The sequence below is a fragment of the Chlorocebus sabaeus genome, chromosome 21 (assembly GCF_047675955.1).
Source record: "Chlorocebus sabaeus isolate Y175 chromosome 21, mChlSab1.0.hap1, whole genome shotgun sequence".
Taxonomy (NCBI): domain Eukaryota; kingdom Metazoa; phylum Chordata; class Mammalia; order Primates; family Cercopithecidae; genus Chlorocebus; species Chlorocebus sabaeus.
The window spans coordinates 65,572,942-65,598,320 of record NC_132924.1 but is presented as its reverse complement, the minus strand read 5'-3'; the positions used below and the strand labels follow the sequence as shown (position 1 = coordinate 65,598,320).

The 25,379-nt window shown below is 38.4% G+C and overlaps 1 long non-coding RNA gene and 1 pseudogene across 2 annotated transcripts; one reads left to right on the top strand and one right to left on the bottom strand.

The window, feature by feature from the left end:
* LOC140709673 (uncharacterized) lies at positions 1-24,980 on the bottom strand. 2 transcript variants are annotated; one of them, XR_012090376.1, is made up of 3 exons: positions 24,846-24,980; positions 21,054-21,210; positions 1-98 (listed from the first exon to the last, which is right to left on the bottom strand). It is a non-coding gene; the product is annotated as an uncharacterized lncRNA (long non-coding RNA). The 2 variants fall into 2 exon arrangements; XR_012090377.1 differs by lacking the exon at positions 1-98 and adding an exon at positions 8,367-8,451.
* On the top strand, positions 19,774-20,395 carry LOC119626331 (ubiquitin-conjugating enzyme E2 variant 1 pseudogene; annotated as a pseudogene).
* Positions 24,981-25,379: the final 399 nt, after the last annotated feature.

Below are 25,379 nucleotides of genomic sequence, written 5' to 3'. Positions count from 1 at the left end.
TTTAAGACAAGGCAAAAACCTTTACTCATTAAGAGGGAAGATTTAGCTTTCCAAACAGTTTGTCCCCTGTCTTCTCACTCTTCTCCTTGGCAGTTTATCTGCAAGGCAAATTAAAAATTTTCATTATCTTTCACTATTACATGAAAATCTTGTACAAGGCAGAGAAAGCCAAATTTTACCCTTACATTGGTTTTAAAACAATCCTTTATCCCTAGGCAAGATTTACATTTCTATGTCTTTTTACAATCTTTTACCACAAACACATTTTATTGTTCTTACATACCTTTCATGTAAATCTAATTTCAGTAGTCTCATTTACATGTTATAATGGTAACTCTTGGCAATTTTTAACTTTAATGTAAAACTGGTACATTGTCTTAATTATGTACTAGGCACAGATAACGTCTGACTTTTTCCAGCATAGTTAAGTGTGGGGTTAATTTTGGATGTACCCAGGTCTTACCAAGTTGTAAAGCAGGCAGTTTACAACCTTGAAACATTTAGCAAACCTAGTATCTGACTTAACATGATTTAGGCCACCTATTTACATTTTGACATCTGCATTTTACCAATTATTTTTAAAACTATTTTTATTTGTTAAAGATTAAAGTTATGTGAACTAAAAGGCATTACAGCTTTTATATTTCCTTTAAAAATTTGATTTAAGCACTTAGTTTTCTTTAAGTCAATCAGAGCTCTTTTTATAGGCATTGCACACAACACATATATAACTATACAAGTGAACAGAAGCAGATTCAGTATTTATTAGATATTTTTGTTCACCAATCTCCTAATTGAATTATTGGCCTTGGGTGGTGCTGTTTAAGAGCAGGGCTAGGAAAGCATACAGTTTCTAGGTATTGTTGGAGGACAAAAACAGATTTTTAGAGGGAACTACCTGCCTCTAATTCCTGGGGTTTCATGAGGAAAATGGAGGTTTCTCTCAAAATGGAATCTGTGGCACATTTTCGTTTTTTCCCAAGGAGTCCCAGGCCATCAGAAATTATCTTAGGGCCTCTCATGCATGCATTTAGAGTGGCAAGACAAAGTGGAGAAAAAGAATTCAGTTGACTGAGAAAAAAAACCTTTTCCAGAAAAACAAGATCCAAGAAGAGGAAACCATAAAGGCCTTGTACATATACCTGTAGCTTGGATATCCAGTTTTAATTAAGCTTAGCACTCTTTAAGAAAATCCTTTTAAATCTCATGTTACCCGACTTTAGCCACATCAAGCAATTACCATTTCTGGTTTTTGAACTTTACCAAAAGTAACCTCACGGGTGAAATCAAGAAGCCTCAGTTAAGGTTATGATTTAACCATGAGTGTACGAGGTACTTTTAAAGGGGTAGTAAGCAGCTTTGAAATCGCCGTTGCAAAATTGCAAAACTGAGACAGTAAAAGAAATCTGACCTAACCAACTCCATCTTGCTTGTAGCCTCCAAGCTGTCCTTGTTCATTCCTGGGCGTAGGCTTAACCAACTCTGGGAGGAACTTACAGTTTATAGTCCAAAACAAAAACGGTAATAGCCCTTTCCCAAAACAAACCTCCTTCTTGCCTGGGAGACCAGAATGGCTTTGTAGGACCAAGAAACCAGCCACAAGATTAGAAACTATGGGTTAGGAGTCACACTGCTAGAGGCCACAAGATTCTGACCCTCTCTAAACTGCTCCTAAGATCAGCATTTCAGATATTCTGCAGACCCTGCACTTGATAGATCAGCTGGCACCACTTAGACTCATAAACTGGCTCATCTGATCTTGTGACCCCAAACCACGAACTGACTCAGCACAAGAAGGTAGCCTCAACTCCCTATGATTTTATCTCTGAATTGACCTATCAGCACTCCCAGCTCACTGGCCTCCCCCCATCAACCAGCCATCCTCAAAAACTCTGCTCCACAAATTCTCTGGGAGACAGACCCAAGCAGTAACAGAACTCCACCTCCTGCACAGCCAGTCCCACATGAATCACCCCTTCTCCATTCCCCATCCTGATAAATCAGCTCTGTCTAGGCAGCAGGCAGGGTGAATCCATTGTGTGGTTGCACTTTTACAAAATCTAGAACCTTTAAAGGAAACTCAGAGAAGGAAGATTTAAGAAAGGAGCTAGAAGTTGTTCATGGAGGGGAAGAGAATCAGCAAATGGCAAAAGTCACACAGCTATTAACTTGCAAGTATTCATTCTCCAAGCCAGGATTGAACCTGGGTCACCTTTGTAAAATGGCAGCGTCTAAAATAAAGTACTACCATGTGGTTACAGGTCAAAATGTAAAACAAGATGGAGTCCTACAGCAAAGCTTGTAACTGACCAGTTTATCAGGCTAGATTGAACTGCAAGCTTATGGAGTCCCAAGCCATCATTCCATTCTAAGATATCCCTCCTCTACCTTTTCCCTCAATTGAATCAGAAGACAGGGAGGTGTGTTTCACTAAAGACTCTCTCAGTCTTTCCAAAAAGGCCAAGGGATTTTCAGCTAGTTTTTGATCTATCACGGAAAGTTTGGAGTAATTAAGAGGCTTGGCTCTGGTCATCCATAAGCCCTCTAATATGCACATTTGAAAATGTTTTAATTTGCACTCATCTAAGGTATCACTGGGGTCTCAATCAGGTTGTTTAAGAGACACTGCCTCTCTTCCTACTGGGAATGGGGATTCTGCCTCTTTCTCACCTTCTTTCCCTTTTTGACTGGCTTTTTTGACTAGCTATAGGAGACATGCTGTTTGTCTCTGAATTTCTCTGCTACCTGTAGGGCTGCCTGTTTCTCAGCAGCAGTTAGGGTTTGATTTAAGAGTAGCATCACATCCTTCCAGGAGAGTTTAAATCCTTGGGTTAAATCCTGGAAGACCTCTATATGTGAGTGACGTTGGGGCTTTCCCAGAGTGAACTTTAGGGTCTAAGGTTTAAAGAAGATCCAGGCTGCACTCAAAGGGAGTGCAGGCTTAAAGATGAGTTGTTACCTATCTAGGAAAAAGGGGAGAAGAAGTCTCCTTCCTCCTTTCAGAGTGACCCAGAGTGGAGAGAAAGACAGAAAGGACATCCCCATTCTCCTCTTCCCTCCCGTCTCCTCTGGGTCCTGGAAACCAACATAGGTGCCACCCATGGATGCAAGCATGACCTTTACCCATGGATCTGGAGGAGCTAGTCAGCAGGAGTAGCCATGTTTACCTGTGTGAGGCCCTAGCTCTCTGCCCTTCTGATTTCCTAGATCCAGTTGGCCCATAAGGCTCTGAGGGTACCCCAGGGGCTCAGAAGAGACTGTATGGTAGTTGAATTTGGGCAAGGCCTTTTAATGGGAGGAGTGTCTTAAATCTATCCCTTACTTCCTCTTACTACCACCCAGGCAAAGTTATGAATTCCTAGAGAATGGGACGAATTGACTTCTAAACATAAAATCCCTTTCTCACTTAGATGCCAATATAGTTGGATGCAGAACAGATGCCTCAAAAGAACATAAGAATTGACTGGCCATCCTGCCTCTGATGATGATAGCACTGAGGCTAAAATCTGTCTTGCCAGGGTAGCTTCCTCCCGGCTGCTGAAATGGGAGTTTTTCTGATTACAAACAGGCCATGGGGACTGATTACTGGGAGAGGGATGTAAGAGGGAAAGCAATCAGGGAACTAGAGTTTTGGGGCAAAGGGCTGACAAGGCTCCCCATAGAGAAAAATCCCATCCCACTAGGTGGCGCTGTAGGCTTTGAAATGTTAGGGAAAAAACTGGCTTTCCAAGGAGAGGTTAGAAAGAGAGGTTTTGGATTTAATAGGCTGTCCCCATAATATGCTTCCTAGTAAGAAAAACTTAACTTGTCTTATAAAGGAACTGCTTAAACTCACTGGGCAGTTCTGAGCTCTTGCACTGAGAAGAAAACAACCCAAATGGAAAGGAGGGTATTCACTCAGGGTAAAATATCCTCCCATACAGTGCCATGAATGCCTATTATTAGGGGACAAAAAAGCCCTTAATAGGTGAAAGTTTAGACTGAAATATTGAAATTCCCCTATCTCCAGGAAATCACAGAAGCAGCAATTTTTTTGAGTTACATTCCTGGTTACTAAGGCACTTGCTAACTTTATCCAACAAGATTATCTCCCCAGGCTTTAAATAGTCCCTTAACATAGCATGCAAAGAAGGGATAGCAGATATGATAGCTGTGAAAAGAAAGGAAGGAAATGTGATTGTCTGGAAGTTCTTGTGCCAATACCCTCATGGGCTATTGGGGGGCAGAATTAATCCAGGGGCCTTCAGGTAACACCGAGGTGTAGCCTCTATCAGATGTCTTCAGTTGTCCCAGAGTCTCCTTCTGTTACCTGGGGGTCTTTGTTCGTAGAGCTCCCAAGATGGTGGTGGGTGGCTCCCAAGATGAGAGCAAGCATTTTGTTCTCTGACCTGGGGTTCTTGGCCTCACAGATTCCAAGGAATGGAACCTTGGGCCATGCGGTGAGTGTTACAGCTCTATTAGAAGCCATGAGTCATGGAAGAGAACTGTGGAACCCAGCGACTACTGTTCAGCTCACTTAGGACAAACCCAGGCACTTAGCTGTGCAGGAACAATGGCGAACCTCTAGCCTGATCGGGAGTGGCAATGGGCACCTCACTGGATCACAAGCACAGCAGACAACCTGCTGGATCTGGAGGGGTGGAAATCAGTGGCAGGCCTGCGACGGGGAGCAATAGCTCAGCTTGAGCTGGGACCAGAAGAATGTGCAGTTGCAAGATTTAATAGAATGAAAGAGCTCCCATACAACAGGAGGGGACCCAAAGGGTTGCCCGATTGGGTTCGAATGCCTGGGTTTATATCCCGATCATTCTCCCTCTCCCTGTGCTCTCAGGCAATAGATGATTTTGTTACTGGGGGTCCTTGCTCACAGAGCTCCCAAGATGGTGGCAAGCCATTTCCAAGATGGTAGCAGGCCACTTCCAAGATGGTGGCAAGCCTCGTGTTCTCTGACCTGGGGTTCTTGGCCTCACAGATTCCAAGGAATGGAATCTTGGGCCACGGGGTGAGTGTTATAGCTCTATTAGAAGACGTGCGTCACAGAAGAGAACCATGGAGCCCAGTGACTAGTGTTCAGCTTGATTAGGACGAACCCGGGCACTTAGCCGTGCAGGAACAATGGCAAGCCTTTAGCCCAATCGGGAGTGGCAATGGGTGCCTCGCTGGATAAGGAGCACAGCGGACACCCGCCGGATCCAGAGGGATGGAAGTCAGTGGCGGGTCTGCGATGGCAGCAAACAGCAGTGGTGGATGGTGAGTGAAAGCTCAGCTTGAGCCATAACAAACACAGACCAGAAGGGTGCAGTTGCAAGATTTAATAGAGTGAAATAGAGTGAAAAACAGAGCTCCCATACAAAGGGAGGGGACCCAAAGGGGGTTTCCGTTGACAGCTTGAATGCCTGGGTTTATATCCTGATCCTTGTCCCTCCCGCTGTGCTCTCAGGCAACAGATGATTGGCTATTTCTTTACCTCCTGTTGTTGCCTAGTTAGCATTTTAGTGAGCTCTCCTTACTATCTGATTGGTCGTGTGTAAGCTAAGTTGCAAGCCCTGTGTTTAAAGGTGGAAGCAGTCGCCTTCCCAGCTAGGCTTAGGGATTCTTAGTTGGCCTAGGAAATCCAGCTAGTCCTGTCTCTCAATTTGATTATTTCTTTACCTCCTGTTTTTAGCCTAATTGGTATTTTAAAGAGCTCTCTTTACTACCTGATTGTCTGGGTGTGAGCTGAGTTACAAGCCCGTGTTTAAAGGTGGGTGCAGTCACCTTCCCCAGCTAGGCTTAGGAATTCTTAGTCGGCCTAGGAAATCCAGCTAGTCCTGTCTCTCACTTCCAACCCCATAGATGGCTAGGTCCTCTGTGAAAGGAAACTGGATTGGAACAGAGCCAACATTCCCACCACATGAGGGCAATCGGGGATTGACAAAGTCCTCTAGAGCAAGCCTGTCCCCTGAGTCTTGTAAGGCTGGCAGCCACTCTAAAAGCTTTTAACTGGCTGACAGGGGCCCAGTGTTTTGTTTAACTTTTAAAAATGAAGGTAAAAAGCCTCAGAAATGAAAGTAGAGTTGGAGGTCCACTCCTACTCATTCTTCTGATGTTTCCTTTCCCAGCCAATGCACCAAAATGTTAGTCTTGCCAATGTACCACAATGTAGAAGTCTCTCATTGTGAGGTATCACCCAGAGTTCTTTGTCGCAGGATCAAGAGAATTAACAAGCATGGACACAAAGGGTGAGGTTAGAGCAAAAGTTTAATAAGCAAAAGAAGAACGCTCTCCACCACTGAGAGGAGGCCTAGAAGAGGGTTGCTGTTTTTACAGTTGAATGCAAAGGCTTTTATAAGAAAATGATGATAGCTGGACATCTCATCTGCATAAGGCATGAATTTCTTGTAGCTCCACCCTGTCCTCCTAGTGCACATTTGGGCCCTTAGCTTGAGTTACTCCATATTGCTTTGTTCCCTTAACTGTGCGTGTGTCAGGGGATGGAATTTTCCATTGTGGGCTTGTCTGGGCAAGTCACCTGTTTAGCCTTTCTTATCTGTGCAGCTGTGGGCACATCTTAGGCAAGCCCCCCTGTGCAAGTTTTCTTATCTGTGCCTGCAGACTGTTCTTTTGTTTGAAAGAATTCAACCAAGGACCCTCCCTAATTGCCTGCCTGACTGGTTTCTTCCTTTCTACAATCTCAGTGACACCAACAGGATTGAAGCATTATTTAGTCTCACTGACATTTGAGAACTAAGATGTTGACAATCATCATGTTGTCAGAAATCACTAACGTTTAATATATTTATGATATCAGGCTCAATAGTTAGATGAAAGTCAAAATGAACGGCTTTTGCAAAAATTATAGCAGTGAGAAAATTATGGCAGTGAAAGAGATCTGATTTAACCAACCCCCACCTTGCCTTTAGCCGCCCTTAATTATTACTGGGCTTAGGTCAAGATAACTTTGAGAGACATTTAGTTTATAGTTTAAACGATAATAGCCCTTCTCCAAAATACAACTGCCTTTGTAAAGCTAATGAGAGAACACCAGGCTAGGAGGACAGAGGTACCTGAATTCTGCTAAGGTGTAGACATAAACCAGCCATTATTCTGGAGGTCACAAAATATGCAACTTCCCCAATTATTCCTGCAGAGAACATCACTATTGTAGAACATAAGTTTGGCCTTTTGATTTTTTTTTTTTCAGGATTTTTGGCATGTCTGTCAACCAGTGGCTCTACCTGGATTGGCCAACCACTCCTGTGGCCCCACTCGGAAGGGACGCAGAGCAAGAGGACAACTTCTGCTCCCTATGATTTCATCTCCAACCCAACCAATCAGCACTCCCTATACCCCAGCCCCCTGTCCACCAAACTACCTTTGAAAAGCCCTCACCTAAAAGCCTTGAATGAGATTGATCTGAGTAATAACTTTGTCTCCGACATGGCATCACCAGCATCAAAGTCTTTCTTTACTGTAATGCCATGGTCTCTGTGAGTTGATTTTGTTTGTGCGGTAGGCAGAAAGAACCTGTTGGATGGTTACAGAAATAGGCTATTTCAAGTAACTGATTATATGTTGCTAGTGTTTTTCTATTAATGTTATATACAGAGATTAGTGTTTTTCTATTAATGTTATATACAGAGATAAACGATATAAGTCTCTCTAGTCTTTCTCATTCCAATTAGTGAAGTTTGTTGAAGCTCCCCTTCTAGGAGATGTGGGAGGACTTTTTCTCTCACTTAATTCACTAAGCTACCAATGGTAATTCATTTGAATTGTGTTCTATCACTAGACCATAATGGCAGCTCAGGTTAGTATTTATCTGAACATTTTTCCCTGTTCTGTTAGAAAAAAAAAAAAATGTATTTCAAGGCTCTGTTGTAAACAGGTTGACTTTAAATTAAATGTTCTTGTTAATCATTTAAGGAGAGTCATTAAGTTATGACTGCCCTTTGGAACACAAATGTTTATTTAAGTTCAGTATTCTGTTTCCCTAGAAATAGGATTTCTATACTCTTTCAGAAGTATATTTGGTAAAATGACTTGGCTGCTCCTATATTTAAGCTTCCTTTTGAAATGAAAATTTGTTCCAACATGGATTCTAAAGGTTCAGCAAAACTGCTCATGAATGACTGGTTTTAGATGCATCTTTTGATGTTTTAGAAATTTCTGTTAAGGCCAGGCACTGTGGCTCACACCTATAATCCCAGCACTGGGAAGCTGAGGCAAGAGGATCACTTGGGCCCAGGAGTTTCAGACCAGCCTGGGCAAGATAGGGAAACCCTGTTTCTACAAAAAATATATTTTTAAAATTTGTATTTTGTCCTGCAAGCAAGTTTTAGAAAAAAATGAATTTAAAAAATTAGCCGTGTGTGGTTTTGCATACCTATAGTTCCAGGTGGGGCCACGGAGCTCCAGGCTACAGTGAGGTATGTGGTGCCACTGCACTTCAGTCTGGGCAATAGAACAAGACTGTCTCAAAAAAAAAAAAAAAATTAAAAAAAATTTATTAATTAGTTATCTCTCGAATCAAGAATATTCAAAACCTGTATTTTACAGATTCAAAATTGATAAAATGTGGCTTATCTATTTTCTTTGAGATATATAGGCTGCTTTTTTCCCATTTTTTGAACATCGTTTTACTCTCCTAATATTTTTCTCTTTTCCATAAAATTAAATTTACCATTGAAATTGCATCCTTCTATAAATTCAGATTGTTTATAAATATGGGTTTGGAAATTAGCCAGTTTAAATTTGAAATTATTTTATCTTGTATTTTTAAAACTAAAAATTATGAATGTTGTAAGAAAAAGAAACAAAAATTTTGCAGATGCCTATATTTAATATTTTTTCATTATGAAATTAAGATATAATTTACATATCATAGCATTTACTCATTTGGTTATACATTCAGTAGTTTTAAAAATATATTAACATATTCACAAATTTGGCCAATAGTCACTAATATCTAATTCTGGAATATTTTAATTAATCCAAAAAGAAACTGCATACTCATTAGCAGTCACTCACCATTCCACTCTCCTCTCAGTTTTCTGTTCCTATGGATTTGCTTACTTTAGGTGTTTCATAGAAATGGAATCTTACAATATGGGACTTTTTGAGTTTGGCTTCTTTTACTTCTTGTATTATTTACAAGGTAAATGCATGTCGTAACATGTATTAATACTTTGCTCTTTTTTGTGACTGAATAATGTTCCATTGTTTGTTTATCTGTCTGTTTATGGTCATTTGGGTTGTTTCTACCTGTTGCCTATTGTGACTAGTACTGCAATGGATATTTATGTACAAGGATTTGTATGAGTGCCTGTTGAATTCCTTAGGTGTATAGACCTAGGAGTGGAATTGCTGGGCCATAAATTCTATGTTAACATTTTGAGGAACTGCCCATTTTTTTCCACAGAAGCTGCACAATTTTACTTCCCACCAGCAATAAATAAGGATTCCAATTTCTTCACATCTATAACTAGAACATCCTCTCTAACACTTACTTTACTTTTTCTAATACCCATCGTAGGTATGAAGAAGTATTTCATTGTGGTTTGGATTTGCAGTCCCTTAGTGACAAATGACATTGATCCTCTTTCATCTCCTTATTGGACATTTGTCTATCTTCTTTAGAGAAATGTCCTTTTAACTCCTTTGCCAATTTTTATAATCAGGTTATTTGTATTTTTGCTGTTGATTTGTAAGAGTTTCTTTTAATATATTCTAGATATTAGAGCCTTATTTCAGTGATCCTCAATATTTTGGGAACCCAAAACCAGTTTCATGGAAGACAATTTTTCCATGGATGGGGACTGGGGGGGATGGTTTCAGGATGAAACTGCTCCACCTCAGATCATCAGGCTTCAGATTCTCTCATAAGGAGCGCACAACCTAGACCCCTTGAATGCATAGGTCACAACAGCGTTTGCACTCCTATGAGAATCTAAAACAACCACTGTTCTGCCATGGGGCAGAGCTCAGGCAGTAATACTTACTCCACCGCTTACCTCCTGCAGTGTGGCCCAGGTCCTAATGGGCCATGGACAGATACTGGCCCATGGTTTTGGGGTTGGAGACCCCTGTCTTATTTTACATATCATTAGAAAATATATGTTTTCCCATTGTGTAGGTATTTTGTTATTTTTAATTTTTGTGAGTAGGTGCTTATAATTTGTAGCATACATGAGAAATTTTGATACAGGCATTCAATGCCTAAAAATTACATCAGGGTAACTGGGGTATCCAACACCTCAAGCATTTATCTTTTTTTGTGTGTGTTACAAACATTCCAATTATATTGTTTTAGTTATTTTTCAATTTACAATGTATTATTTGTTGACTGTAGTAACCTTGTTGTGCTATCAAATACTAGATACTATTCATCCTATCTATGTTTGTACCCATTAACCATCTTCACTACCCCCTCACCCCTACTACCCCTACTACCCTTCCCAGCCTCTGGTAACCGTCCTTCTACTTTCTATCCCTATAAGTTCAACTGTTTTAATTTTCAGCTCCCATGAATAATTGAAAGTATGAGAAGTTTGTCTTTCTGTGCCAGGCTTATTTCCCTTAACATAATGACCTCCAATTCCAATTCCATCCATGTTGTTGCAGATGATGGGATCCTATTCTTTTTTATGGCTAAATAGTACTCCATCATGTACCACATTTTTCAATCCATTCACTTGTTGATGGGCACTTAGGAAGCAATTTAAGTTGCTTCCAAATCTTAGCTATTGTGAATAGTGCTGCAATAAACATTGGATGCAGATATCTCTTTGATATACTGATTTCGTTTCTTTTGAGTATATACCTAGCAGTGGGATTGCTGGATCATATGATATTTCTATTTTTAATTTGAGGAACCTCCATACTATTCTCCATAGTGGCTGTACTAATTGACATTCCCACCAGCAAGATACAAGAGTTCCATTATCTCCACATCCTTGCCAGCACTGGTTATTGCCTTTCTTTTGGGTAAAAGTCATTTAAAAATGTTTGTTAGGTGAAATAAAATATTAATTTATATTTGGTGGTAAAGGAAGACTAAAGAGATAACATCTAAGCTGAGAGCTGAAGGATGAATAATTGTTGCCAGGTGGAGATGGTGGGAAGTGTCCTTGAAATAGATGGAAGAGCATGTGAAACATTTTAATTTTAAATTTGTGTATTTCATTTTTTTTAACAGCTATCTCCCTGTCTAGCCTGTGAGTTCCATGAGACTAGAAAGCATTTCAGTCTTATTCTCTTAATTTATTTCTTGCTCTTAGTACTGTGATGGAAACAATAAGTATTATCGAATGGATGAACAAACAAGAAAATTAAAATGTACCATATTAGGGTATTTAACCAGGACAAAAACTTTCACTTGCTTATGGGCTTGTGACATTTATCTAGAACTACTAATATTCCTAATGCTTGAATATTATTTCCAAAGCCTAGGTTTCATTTACCACAAATATAATCCAACTCATTGATTTCATATTTTCTGAAAACACTTATGGTTCTGTAGACTATTACTCCTTTTCTCCTCATGAGCTATCAAATTGCAGTGTTTCCAAAGGGCTACCATGGTATTTATCTCGTTCCTGGTGCCAGGTACTAGGCTTCAGCCTGTTGTTATAGCTTTCCCAATGCTCATTCTCACTGTCATACATCTGAACAAAGATGGTTTACAGATACATAGTACACATAGTACAATGTACAAACACACAATTAGTGCTGATCTGGGTTGGGCATGGTGTAATTTAAGAAGTAATCTAGCCAGACATGGTGGCTCATGCCAGTAATCTCAGCTCCTTGGGAGGTTGAGGTGGGAGGATTGCTTAAGGCTAGGGATTCAAGAACAGTGTGGATGACACAGACCACAGCTCTACAATTTGTTTTTTTTTTTTTAATTTAAATTAACTAGGTATGGTGGCACATGCCTGTAGTCCCAGCTACTCAAGAGGCTGAGGTGAGAGGATCACTTGAGCCAGAAGTTCAAGGCTGCGGTGAGCTATGTTTGTGCCACTGCATTCTAGCCTGGTGACAGAGCAAGGCCCTGTCACCTTTTAAACTTTTAAAATGTTTTTGAAAAGAAGCAATTAAGTAATAAAACTGTTTCCTAACTCAGCTCTGCCAGTGTGTGCCCTGGAGGCAAATCACATCATTACTTGCCATTTCAACCATAAAATAAGGAAATATGCATTATAATAACTTTTTTATGCTTTTAAGTTCAGGGGTACATGCTCAGGTAGGTTACATGGGTAAATTTCTGTCATGTGGGTTTGTTGTAGAGATTATTTAATCACACAGGTATTAAGCCTAATATCATCAGTTATTACTCCTCTGCTACCCCCCGCCATTCTCTGAAAGGCCCCAGTATGTGTTGTTCCCCTCTATGTGTCCATATGTTCTCATCATTTAGCTCCCACTTATAAGCAAGAACATGTGGTATTTGGTTTTCTGTTCCTGTGTTAGTTTACTAAGGATAATGGCCTCCAGCTCTATCCACATCCCTGCAAAGGAAATGATCTTGGAGATGATCTTGTTCTTTTTGGTGGCTGTATTAACTTGTTATCTTACTTTATGGAATTAATAACTCAAATAGTAATAAACAAGATTTGATAAACTCCAAAGAATTTTACTTTTTTAATTGAGAAAGTTGAAAGAGATAATAAATAAAGACTCTTCTATTTTTAACATTTTATAATTCTGGAATAGTCCAAAGTTCTCATGAGTGCCTCTATCTTTTCTCCAGGTAAATACTACTTCTATACTTGCCCATGGGATCCCATTCCACTCTCACAATGAGAAACTTAACAGCTACATGTTATTGAGATTGCTTTAAATATTATTTTCCCAAGACAATACAAGCCCGAGTCTGGCATCACTATTTTTGGCCTCATGACTGCTATATGCCACTCCTGTAGGATCGTGATTAAGTATAAGCCTTTCCAGCTGCCTTTATTTAATTACTTTTGGTTCCCAGGCAAACTTGTTATTAGTCCATACTTTCCACTGTGCCCATGCTTCCACCTGTTCAACTCTGCCCTTTCCTCAGCTAGACACACCCTTTTCCCATTCTCTACCTAACAAACTCCTGCTCAGACTCCTAATTTCAAGGATTGGCACTGGACATTCTCTATCATTTTAGTTTGTGTTATTCTTATTTAGGATTCTTAATACAAGCCCTCTAGACATGTAGGTCCTGAGATTTTCTTACTTGCTTTGCATTCCATTTGCTTAGAGGGTAGGGAAGGACTATCTTATTGAAGGGGCAGATTCCTGGGCCCCACTCTTCCCATCCAATTCAGGAAGTCAAGGGCAAGGCTGGAAATCTGCATTTAATACAAACATCCCAAGTATTCTGATAAAAATTGTAGCCCATCCTTTCGTCAATACTGGAGGTCTAAATTAATGAGCTTCAGGGGTCTGTGAACCTCGAGAAATTCCTTATAACATTTTGTGGCTTTACATATATTTGTATTTTTCCAAGGAAAGGTTTCATAACTTCCAACAGATTATTAAAGGAGTCTGTGATAGAATTTTTTTTAAAAAGCAACACTTTATAATGTTATTTACCATAAATATATATATTTGGCTTTGTTGAATAAAACTTCTTCCTTACTTGAAGAAAAAGTAAAAAGCATGAACTCAGAAATATTAATCTCCTTTCTATAAATAAATCAATTTTGATGGCTTGGTAAACTATGAAGTACTCATTATAGAAAATAAGAAAAATCATAGCAAAGTGTAAATGAGAAGACAAATATTACCCAATAACCCAGAAGCAACCACTGCTAATGTTTTTTGTTATATTTTCTTTAAGGTACCAAAATGCTTATAAGGTCTAACATAAGCATTTTACTCTGTAAGACATTCTTCAATATACAAAAAAAGATAAAAAATGTTTAAAATGACTAAGGACAGTAGACATACAAACACACAAACCTGGACTGCACACTTTAAGTTCTGGAATGCCAGTTTTAACATAAAGCAGGCAGCACACATCTATACTGCTGGAGGAAAGGGGAGTCCCAAAATTCCACCTGTCATTTGCATTTAAACAGGAAAAGTACAAGACTAGTAGTTAGATAAATCTTGGTTCTGATCTCTCTTTCATCACTTCCTGGGTAAATAATTCTAGATAAGTCACTTAATATTACTGGGATTCTGATGATTGACCTCTTACAGAGATAATGGCACATAACACTTTTGAAGGCAGGATGCAGAAATTTATGATATCCTGAGGTCCGTTAGAAATATGGATATGCATATTCACAAATATACAATTATATGTATACATACATACATATATATTTATATAAAATTATTATTCATGTTAGGCCATTGGAAAATGCAGACGGTTGCAAAGAAATAAAAATATCCTATATTCTTATAACTCAGCGGTAAAAGCTCTTATCCAGTGTGTTTTTTTAACACATAAAAATTCAAGCTGCATCCACTTTGGCTTGACATTGTCTTAGAGACACGCAATGTATGTCTAATAAAATGATATGTGCCATATGTTGAATTTTTACAGTTCTTAATACAGTTCTTAATGCAAGGGATAGCATTGAGAACTGTATAAGTAATGAAAAGATATATAAGTGCAGCACTTATATTTATACAAGCAGAAAGTCAAATGCATTGTGTATAGAAGTTATATACTTGGACAGTCTATGATTATTTTTCACAGTATCCTTGCTTCACCATAAAATACAATGAAGTATACCTAAGGACTCTCACCTTCTATGAGCTGCCATATCCATAGAAACAGAAAACTGGGAAATTCAGAATTATCTCCTTGATTTGTATCTGTATTTAACATAATGCTGGGCAAGGAACAGTGTTCAATAAATACTTATTTGTATAGCCTTTTACCTCTTTAACTAGTCACACAGCAGCTTCTATTAAACAAAAAGAAAAAGAAGTGAACCTTGTGCAAAACAAAGCAGAGTCCAAAGTAGTTAAAATGCTAAAAAGGAAACAATATTAGGCAGCCTGTGGTCAGTGTATCAAGTTGCCCAGGCGTAGTTAACTGTCCCAGTTAGACAACTTCAGTTGCACAAGGCCTCAGGGTGAAACTGCAGCTGAGAAGAGGTCACAATGGTTGTGAAAAAGACAGGCAGTGAAAATGATCTTTGAGGAGACAGGTTGTGTAGTCGGCCTGGATTGCTAGTGAAGAGCCGAGAAGAGGAAAAAAGGGAGAATAAGAAGAAAGGTTTCTTAAAAGGGAATAGCAGACTCAAGAGACGGTGGAACGCACTTTGTTTTCTAAGGAATCCTACAAGTTTCCTGTGGTGGATTGTAAATCACACACTTGTCATGACTACTCCACTTTTCCATGGGATTTCTGCCCTGCAGGAGACAATGCCACAATGAACTCTGCTTGGAGATACCTTGTAAAGCTCACGGGGAGTTTCTGAGAGCTATAAAATAAGTAGGGATTCTGGAGAACAGAGAGCAATAATTTTATTTCCAAGAGAACGCTGAGGTCTAACTAGTAGGGTTTAAATGATTAGCCCAAGACCACATGTCTTTTAGCGACACAATTAAGTTTCTAGACTTCCCCTTCAGCACTCTATGTTACCGTGCCTCAACCAGTCATCTGAACTGCAATGGTCCTGCTGTGGAATCTTGAGGCTTATCAAGGTTGTTCTAAATTTTATAAACAATGGTTTGTTGTTTATTCCAGAATATTATAGGCTCATCTGGAAAATTACATCTGGAAAAAAATGATACCCCTAAAGCCTGAATGGTTTTATATACCAAGATAAGACTGAGAACCCAGAAGAGGTACAGGAAACACCTCAGACATTCTCAATACTTTATACAAAATATATTTGCCTCAAAAAGCAAGGTGACAATGTTGAATAAAAGTAGATACACTATTGTGTAAACACTAATATGATAATAATATCTTTAAGCTTCTTTAACAATCTTAGTGCTTCAACATTATTTTATTTTTATTGACCTAATAATAAGTCATTTGAAGTTTTGCATAAAGGTGCCAAGTTTCTATTTCTCAGGGAAAACCTTTCAGTAAGGAAGAGCCCTTAATTTCTTCTTTAGTACCTGCTTAAATTGAATGATTTCCCAACATTATTATTATTTTTGAGAACGAGTTTCACTCTGTCACCCAGGTGGGAGTGCAGTGGCATGATCACGGCTCGCTGCAACCTTGACCTCCTAGGCTCAAGAGATCCTCCTATATCAGCCTTCCAAATAGCTGGGGCTACTGGTGTGCACCACCACACAAGGCTAATTTTTAAAAAATTTTTTGCAGAGACAAGGTTTTGCCATGTTGCCCAGGCTGGTCTCGACTTCCTGGGCTCAAGCGATCCACTCACTTCAGGCTCCCAAAGTGCTGGGATTACAGGCATGAGCCACTGCACCTGGCCCTCAAAAATATTTTGTATGAAGTAATAAACATAATCATTAAGTGCATAATATTTAAAGTCATTCATAAAACTCACCCTCCTAAATATGGGAAAAGGTATCTTTCAGTGCCTTTCATTTTCCTGAAAAGTAGTAATTACATGGACTCATATATTCCAAACACTGGACAGACTGTGACTTAACAGAATTGTCTAGTAAGTATATTGGAGTAGCCGTTCCTAAGAAAATCCTTAATTTATCGTTGTGTTAATTGATATTTTTATATCTACTTTGTATGACTTCTGAATATAAAGTAATCAAGAAATGAAGATGAGCTGTCTTCCAACTCCACCGAGACAGAGCTCAAAGGACACTGGAGTAACTGAAGTAGAGCAACCAAAACACTTCCCAGAAACATGCCAATCCTCATAAAGATGGACTTCTGTATTGTTATCATGCCTTTTGCAACGCAGAAACGATAGCAAGAATGCTGCAGTGTGCTAGGAGTGCTTCCTAGGCAGTAAGCTTTTACCCCTTCAGTAATAAATTTCTTCTAAAAAATTAAAATACTGATGGAGACTCTTCTGTGTTTCTATCTCTTTACAGCTGTTCCCTCCCTCTGCTATACTTTCTAAAATATTTTCTAGCTTACAAACTTACAATGGCTTTCTATTGCCAAGATCTGTCAACATAGTGCTTTGTGCTTTGCTAGTGTGAGCCTGGCTACACCTACTATGTGTCCTATGAGCTTTAGGGTCATTTGAGTTGATATGGCCAGAGGCAATCAAAATAAAACAAACAGGAAAGAAAACAGAGATGGGTTTAGAAGTCCTATGAATTTCGAAGAAGGAATTCATAAATACGCTAGTTGATATGCGACATTTTAAAGATACTGAATGTGCAGAACTAAAGTAAAAGCTAGGCAGGAAGTGGGAATATAGGGGATATCAGCGGTTGTCAGAAGTTTCAATAGGAAGAGTAGTTCCATCTGGGCTGTAATAGAAAGTAAAACCACCTCTTCAAAGTATAGTAGCCTTAAGAGTTTATGTTAGAAAAGTAACCAGTGACTAGAAGGAAAACAAAGAAAACAATTTTTGTGTTTAATTAATTTCCCTAAAATTGAGATCTTATTTGTACACAGTATATCTCCCAAGTCCCTCATATGTTAAAATATTAATAATATGTTTTTAGATGAACTTGACATGGTAGATTAAGGATGATATTAGAAGCGGGGAAAAGACTGATTTAGGAGTGTGGGCTTTGTCCTCCTTCAGCTTCTTGATATTAGGGATGGTTGTACAAACCATGCTTCATGTGCCTCTGCTTTGTAATATAAGGATTGTTAAGAATAAAACTATAATAAATGACGTGACTCTAACACTATGTAGAACAATTATATATCTCTTTGCCATTACAGAGGGTTCATCATGCAACATTTCAGATCATCATAAATATAAATTATCTTGACATATACTAAAGGAAAATCCAAATTTTGTTTGTGCTTCCCATTTTTTAAAGTTTCATGAGTTTAGGAGAGACTTTACCTCATCTCATGAGTGATATAAGAATACTTACTCTAAGACCTTTAAAAAGTATTTGGTAATGTTAAGTTTTAACATTTAATTTTACTCACAGGTATGATACGCAACAAACAAACAAACAAATCCCAGAGCTCAGAGGAGTTGCAAACTACTAAAGGTGCCAATGATAAAATAACACAGAATAACATGATCTCTTCTGTATAAACCCATAATGGAGTTCTCTCTGTTTGGTTTATGATCTGCCTTCTAATAGCTTAAGGACAGAAGAAAAAAACAGAATGATGGCTAAGTCACCAGAAGTATTTTAAATAATACAAGAGTTTCAATATACTTCAAAAAATGTATATTCATTTTTAATAGGCATTTATTGGAATATGCTATGCAAATCTTAAAAAGACAAAATACTGTACTAGAAAGGTAAATTACAAGCCATACTCAACATCTGACATTTTTCTCTAAGTACTGAATGCTAATTGAAAGGCTATAAATTTAAACTGCTAGTGGTACATTTCCATATAATTATTAAAACATAATTAAAAATTGAAGAATATTCTCCAAATTCAAAAAGGTCAGGTTCAAATGACAGCAAGCAAGATGCAGTATAATTGGGCAGGTCACCCACAATTCGATGGGTGGCCATGTTCTAGGATGATTTTCAAAATCAGATTATTGATAATATAATTTACTTAGGAACATATGGCCTGTTGATCAGCCCTCTTCCCCCACAACCCTCACCCACTGATGTTTCATTAGAGGGCTGATCACAGCATTTGTTATGTAAACTATAGGGTAGTTATTTAAAACTAAACTGAATAAAACTGGTTTCTTTTTGAGGGTAAATAAACATAATTTCCCCTATTTTCTGGGATAGCTATATTTTGGAAAAATCCCTAGATACCATTAACATGAATATTATGCAATATATGGATTATAGGCCTAGTGTTATTAATAAATATTCATATTGAACTTTACAGTTGTTAATACTTTATTTCTCATAACTGTGTAGATGAAAATATGCCTGGGTGATACTGGAAAAACAAGAACATTGATAGTGCCAGTTCATTAACTAGGTTAGATTGGCTTCCAGTTCATTAACTAGGTTAGATTGGCTTCTCAGAAGCATAGCATACATAAAAAGTCAATATTTCTGTACTAAATGAAAATTAAATATTATACTCTGGTATACCTAGCTATATTCCCAAATGTTATGACCTTGGAAAAATGCAATGGATCCTAAGTAACTAAAACAATCTTGAAAAAAATAAAGTTGGAGGGCTCAGACTTCCAGATTTCAAATCTAAAAATCTGTAGTAATCAAGACAGTGTGGCATTGAATAAGAACAGATATATATATAGATAGATAAAATTGAATTAAGACTTCAGAAGTAAACTCTACCATTTGTGGTCCACTGATTTTTTTTTTTTTTTTTTTTTTTTTTTGACAAAAATGCCACAGCAGTTCAATGGACAAATAACATAGTCTTTTCATCAAATGGTGCTGGAACAAACTGGATTTCCACACACAAAAGAAGAATTTGTACTCTTCATACAATACACAAAAAGTAACTTAAATTGGATTACAGGCACAAGTGTACAAGCAAATACTAGAAAACTGAAGAAAATACAGAAGTAAATCTTTGCAAACTTAGATTAGGCAATGATTTCTTAGATACAGCATCAAAATCACAAGTGATAAAAGAGAAGATTGATTTGTTGGGATCATCAAAATGAAAGACTTTTTGTGCTTCAAAGGACACTATCAAGAAAGTGCAAAGACAACCCAAATAAGGCGAGGAAAATATTTGCAAATCATATATCTGACAAAGGACTCGTATCTAGACTATATAAAGAAACTTTACAACTCACAATCCAATTAAAAATGGGTTGTAAAGAGGAGCGACAGCAATGCAAGATAGCAGCCACCACGGACTCAGGAGTAAAAGTCCTTTGCAATTTCCAACTGTTGGAAGAACTTGAAGAAGGTCAGAAAGGAATAGAAAATGGCACAATTAGCTGGGGTCTAGAAGGTGACGAAGACACGACACTTAAAAGATGAACGGGGGATGATAATTGGGCCTCCAAGAACAATTTATGAAAACCAAATATGCAGGCTTAAAATAGAATGTGGACCTAAATACCCAGAAGCACCCCCCTTTGTAAGATTTGTAACAAAAATTAATATGAATGGAGTTAATAGTTCTAATGGAGTGGTAAACCCAAGAGCCATATCAGTGCTAGCAAAATGACAGAATTCATATAGTATCAAAGTTGTCCTGCAAGAGCTTCAGTGCCTAATGATGTCTAAATAAAATATGAAACTCCCTCAGCTGCCTGAAGGGACGGTGTTACAGCAGTTAATCAAAAAGAAAAACCACAGGCCCTTCCCCTTTCGATTTAAGCAGTCCTCATTTTCCACAGTAGTACATTTTCCGGATACATCTTATAGATCTCAACATTCTGGAAAGGACGCTCCCATTCAAAGTAAATTTATCTTAAGATAGTGTAAATGATATTAATTTTTTATCCATTTGAAACATGTAAGTTGTGCTAAATGTAACTACTGTCCATGTAGTTGAACGTCTGGGATCAAAAAAGTATATTTAAATTGATTCCCATTATAGCTGGTGTGGCACATCTATTAATAACTCAACTGTGAAAAGACACATCACACAATCACCTTGCTGTTGATTACATGGTCTGGGGTCTCTGCCTTCTCCCCTTGCAATAGCCCTCTAGCATGGGGGGCTTGTTAAGAGTAGATGTGAAGGTTTCAGGTCGCAGCCTGTGGGACTACTGCTTAGTGTGTGGGATGCTTTACCTGCACCCCTGGTTTCTTTAAGTCTTAAATGATGCCTCTTCAAGCCATCATCCTAACGCCCCCTCCTCTGCTCCCTCCCTTGGCCAAAGCATAGACTGTAACCCCTCCACTACTCTCTGAGATTGGCCTTTGGTGAGGAATTCAGGGATTTCCCCGTATCTTCTCTCCCCCGCCTTTATCACGGGGTGCTGCTTTTTCTTCCTTCCTCCTCAAGTGTCTTTTCACACCATCACCAACCAACACCTTCCAAGACACTTCCTTGCTTTGGCCAGAAGCCATCAGGTAAGGTTGGAAAGAGTCTCTGACCTCCCTTGTTTAGTTTTAGAATCTCATTTACTCACTCTCCACCAGCCTGGGAAATGAATATTGGGTCATCAGCCCTGCCAGCTGTCATCATCAGCTGATGCATTGGTTTTAGCTCAGGTTTTGATAAGGTGAAGAGAATGGTTACCAGGGTTACTCAGACCTGCCAGCTCTCAGAGTCCTTGGTGGTTAAACCTGGAGAAAGACCACATGAAGACACTTATAAGCATACATGATCCCTCTGCATTGTTTTATTTTCTTGTAATTGCTTTTGCTTTTAAAAATTGAAGAAGTTTTAAACAGGGCTCTCATTTGGTCATCCTTGCAATCCACTGGGGTCTAGTTTGGAATCCGACAACTGGAACAAAAAGAACCTTGGATACAGTGCATGCCTTGGTTTTGGTGCTGCTCCTGCTTCTCAAGATCCTCAGCAGGGATTAAGAAAGAAATAGGGGTACACAGCAGATCCCTGAAATTGGCAGACTTGACCTCCTGGAAAATTGCTGTGTTTTTCACTTTCTGTTCAGGACCACTACTAAATGCTGAAATGTGGACCCATACCAAACTAAAAACGATTCGTTGTGTGCTAAAGTTTTTAAAAATTATTTGTGTAAAACCATCTTTTGAAGCAGCATTAAGTCTGAAAAGCAACTGACGTTTCCATTAATCTTTTTCTGGGGAAAATCTCAGTTCTAAGGATTTAACATCCTGTAAGTGAAGTTTAACATAACAGTATTCCATAAGCAGCCTTTTTATGGTCAGACCATTGCCTAATTTTAATATAATTTTAAAATATGTGCATTAATTACAAAATGGGAAAAGGATCTTAATAGACATTTCTCCAAAGAGGATATATAAATGGCCAATAAGCACATGAAAAAATACTCAACACTCTTAGTCTTCACAAAAAAATGTAAATCAAAACCACAAGACACCACTTTACACTCATTAGAAGGGCTATAATTTTTTAAAAATACAGTAACGAGGGCTGTTATATTGTTATTGTAACTAAATGCACAGAGAAATTGAAACTCATATATTGCTGGCAGATATGTAAAAACAGTACAGTTCCTTTGGAAATCAGTTTGACAGTTTTTGAAAATGTTAAACATAGAGTTAACATATGACCCAACAACTCCACTCCTAAAATACTAAGATAATTGAAAGCCTGTTCACACAAAGCTTGTACACAAATGTTTATAGTAGCATTATTTAAATAGACAAAAGGTAGAAACAACCTAAATGTCCATGAACTGATGAATGGACAAACAAAAAGTGGTTTATCCATTCATAAGTTGATGAATCATGTTTAATGCCTGTTGGTAGCACAGAATTTAGAGCCACTTTGCTTCACTCTTTTCCTAGTCTTGTTATTTATTTCAATGGAAACAAAATATTCCTGTAAAGATGCCTGGATTTTTGGATACAGAAAAAGTTGTGGGACTGAAAAAAAAATGAATGGAACAGAGATTTGAGTAAGAAGAAAATAATCTTTTTAAATATTTAAACCAAATGTTCTAAAATTAGATTCTGGTGACTGCATAACCCTGTGAATATAGTAAAACCATTGATTTGTGGACTTCAAACGGCAGAGCTTTATGGTATGTAAATTATATTTCAACAAAGATGTTAACAAAAGTTTTAAATGTTATATTTTGTTTAGTAAGAAGGCATTTTTTTCTGAGATGTAAAAACATCATAGTTATCTTAACTCTTCCCCTCAGATTTTGGTGGCAACTTTTCATACACAGTAAATATCATCAAAAGCAACCCCAAATCAATGATTAGTACTAAAAAGAGATCTTTTGTATCAAACACTGTTCATTTGCTGTTGGCAGTGGAGTTCATTTTTAATGCTACATTGACCTCTTTGCGACCAGTGTACTTTAATTTGCTGTTGGCTACTTACCAAAATGACCATATTTCTACTGCCCCCCCATTAAAAAGAAGAAACATCACAAAATTATTTCTTCAACATGTTCATTTTATACACCAGGATGAAATGAGGTTACAGATCTCCCATAGATTAGGGCTATTTACCGTATCTCCTTACTTATTAGGGTCACAAATCTTACCAGGAAGCCAGTTATGCAGATTGAAATATGAACTTCTTAGTCTAGCATTTTAATACTTTTTAATGGTGAAATTTATCTAGACTTATCTATAAAGGCTTTTGCAATTTGTGGTATGCTGAGTAAGAACTACAGAAGAACAAAAATAAAATATTTTTTAATGGCAACTTAAAAAATTATCACCACTTGTACTACTTATAAATTTTCCTCCAGAAAATTTTGACTCATAGTCAATTTTTTTTGTTTTGTTGTTTTTGTTTTTGTTTTTGAGACAGAGTCTCACTCTGCTGCCCACGCTGGAGGTGCAGTGGCGCCATCTCGGCTCACTGCAAGCTTCCCCTCCCGGGTTCACGCCATTCTGCTGCCTCAGCCTCCCAGGTAGCTGGGACTACAGGCGCCCGCCACCGCGCCCGGCTAATTTTTTGCATTTTTTTTTTAGTAGAGACGGGGTTTCACCACGTTAGTCAGGATGGTCTCGATCTCCTGACTTCATGATCCACCCACCTCGGCCTCCCAAAGTGCTGGAATTACAGGCGTGAGCCACTGCGTCCGGCCAACTCATAGTCAATTTTTAATCTTGGAACAACTTCTTGCTATCAGAAATACTTCAAGTGTCTAAAACATCTTCCTTACCAGTCAATATCTCCCAGTCCACTCTAAGAAATGCAAACTTGTTCAAGTTTAACCTGAATGCAACATAATTTGGAATCTATCATTAAAATATATATCACATATTTTGAAGCCAAACATAAATTATTTTAAAATACCTGTTTTTTGGTGATTTGGGGTATATATGCTTATCAGTATAACATATTTTAAAAGATTTTTTTCTACATACTCAAATCTGTGTTCCATTCATTTTTTCACTCCCACAACATTTTGTTTATCCAAGAATTCAGGAATCTTTACAGAAACATCTTGTTTCCATTGAAATAAACAACAAGAGTAGGAAAAAGAGTGCAGCGAAATGGTTTTAAATTCTATGCACCAACAGGCATTAAACATGCATAAACTTTTAGAGATGCCAAAACTCACTAAAAAGGAGAAAAAAAGTACAACGAAGGTTTCTGAGTAGTTTTTAGTTACTCAATTTAGGAACTTTATCTTGTAAGCAAACTTTAACATTATCCAGAGCATCGCACTTATACATGAAAGAAAAAGTTATTTATCACACCTTCAGAAATTACAACTACAAATTCCTAATCCTTTATTTAAAGTCTTTTTGGCTAGATATGTTTCAAAATTCAGAACTTTTCTTAGAATAGTATGTCTGCCATATATTATGCAGCACTTCCACAAAGCTGTACTGTAATCAAACACAATATTTCTGTAGAAAACTTATGAATATTTACACCAAATGAACATTCAGTTACACATAGCCTCAGTTCCATTCAGGTCAAACTTTACTGCTAAAGGAGTTAGAAATGACAGACAAAGAAATGGGGCCTGTCATGACATGTTAATTTGAAATCTAAATCTTTATGTTTGATAACTAGTTCAGAGTCAGTGTAAACATTTGGTCTTTCCTTCCACAAAAAATTGAAAGTGTATTTAAAATTAAAAATGAAACAGTATATTTCATTTCAGAAGGTAAAAGCGAAATGAGTTAATCTGTGAAACTAAGTTAATCACATTATGATCTTCTAGAACTTGGGTAGCTCCACTCTGGTTAAAGATTGCATTTCTTGGCACAACAGTAAAAGACATCGGATAGGCCCCTAAACTTGCAGGGTAAGCATCCCTGGGGTATTCAAATACCTTGGGTAGCAAGGAAGAGCTGCTGAAGGGCAAGGAGACCCGAGATGATGTAGTGTGCTGCGGCATACCTGAGTTGGGCAAACTCTGCCTCCGAAGATGAAAGGAAAGAGCCTAAGTAGGAATCCGTGTGATCACTGTTCTTTTGCCAAGACACGGGGTGGACAATAAGATTCCTTTACAAAGCACTCGTGTAAGTGTTTGCCTGGTGCTGCAAAAAGCGGCTCACTGGGAATAGGGAGGAGCGTGTGGTAAGCCAGAGCTGGGGCGAGAAGTTGGGTGAAAATGGGTCCTAGCCATCGGTTCCTGCATCTATCCCAGAGGGTTGGGTACCTTCGTGGGCGGAGCGCGGCCTGCCCAGAGTGCCTTCTATATCCTGGGTCAGGCGCCAAGTTCCCCAGCATCATGCAGGAAGCTGCAGCCCCGCAGAGTTAGGACCGCTCAATTGGCACTCGGGGAGCCCTTCCCAGGCCAGCAGTCCAAAACAGAGCCGGGACCCAAGACGCCCACTAGAGGCAGGGTCGCGTCCCACTTCCG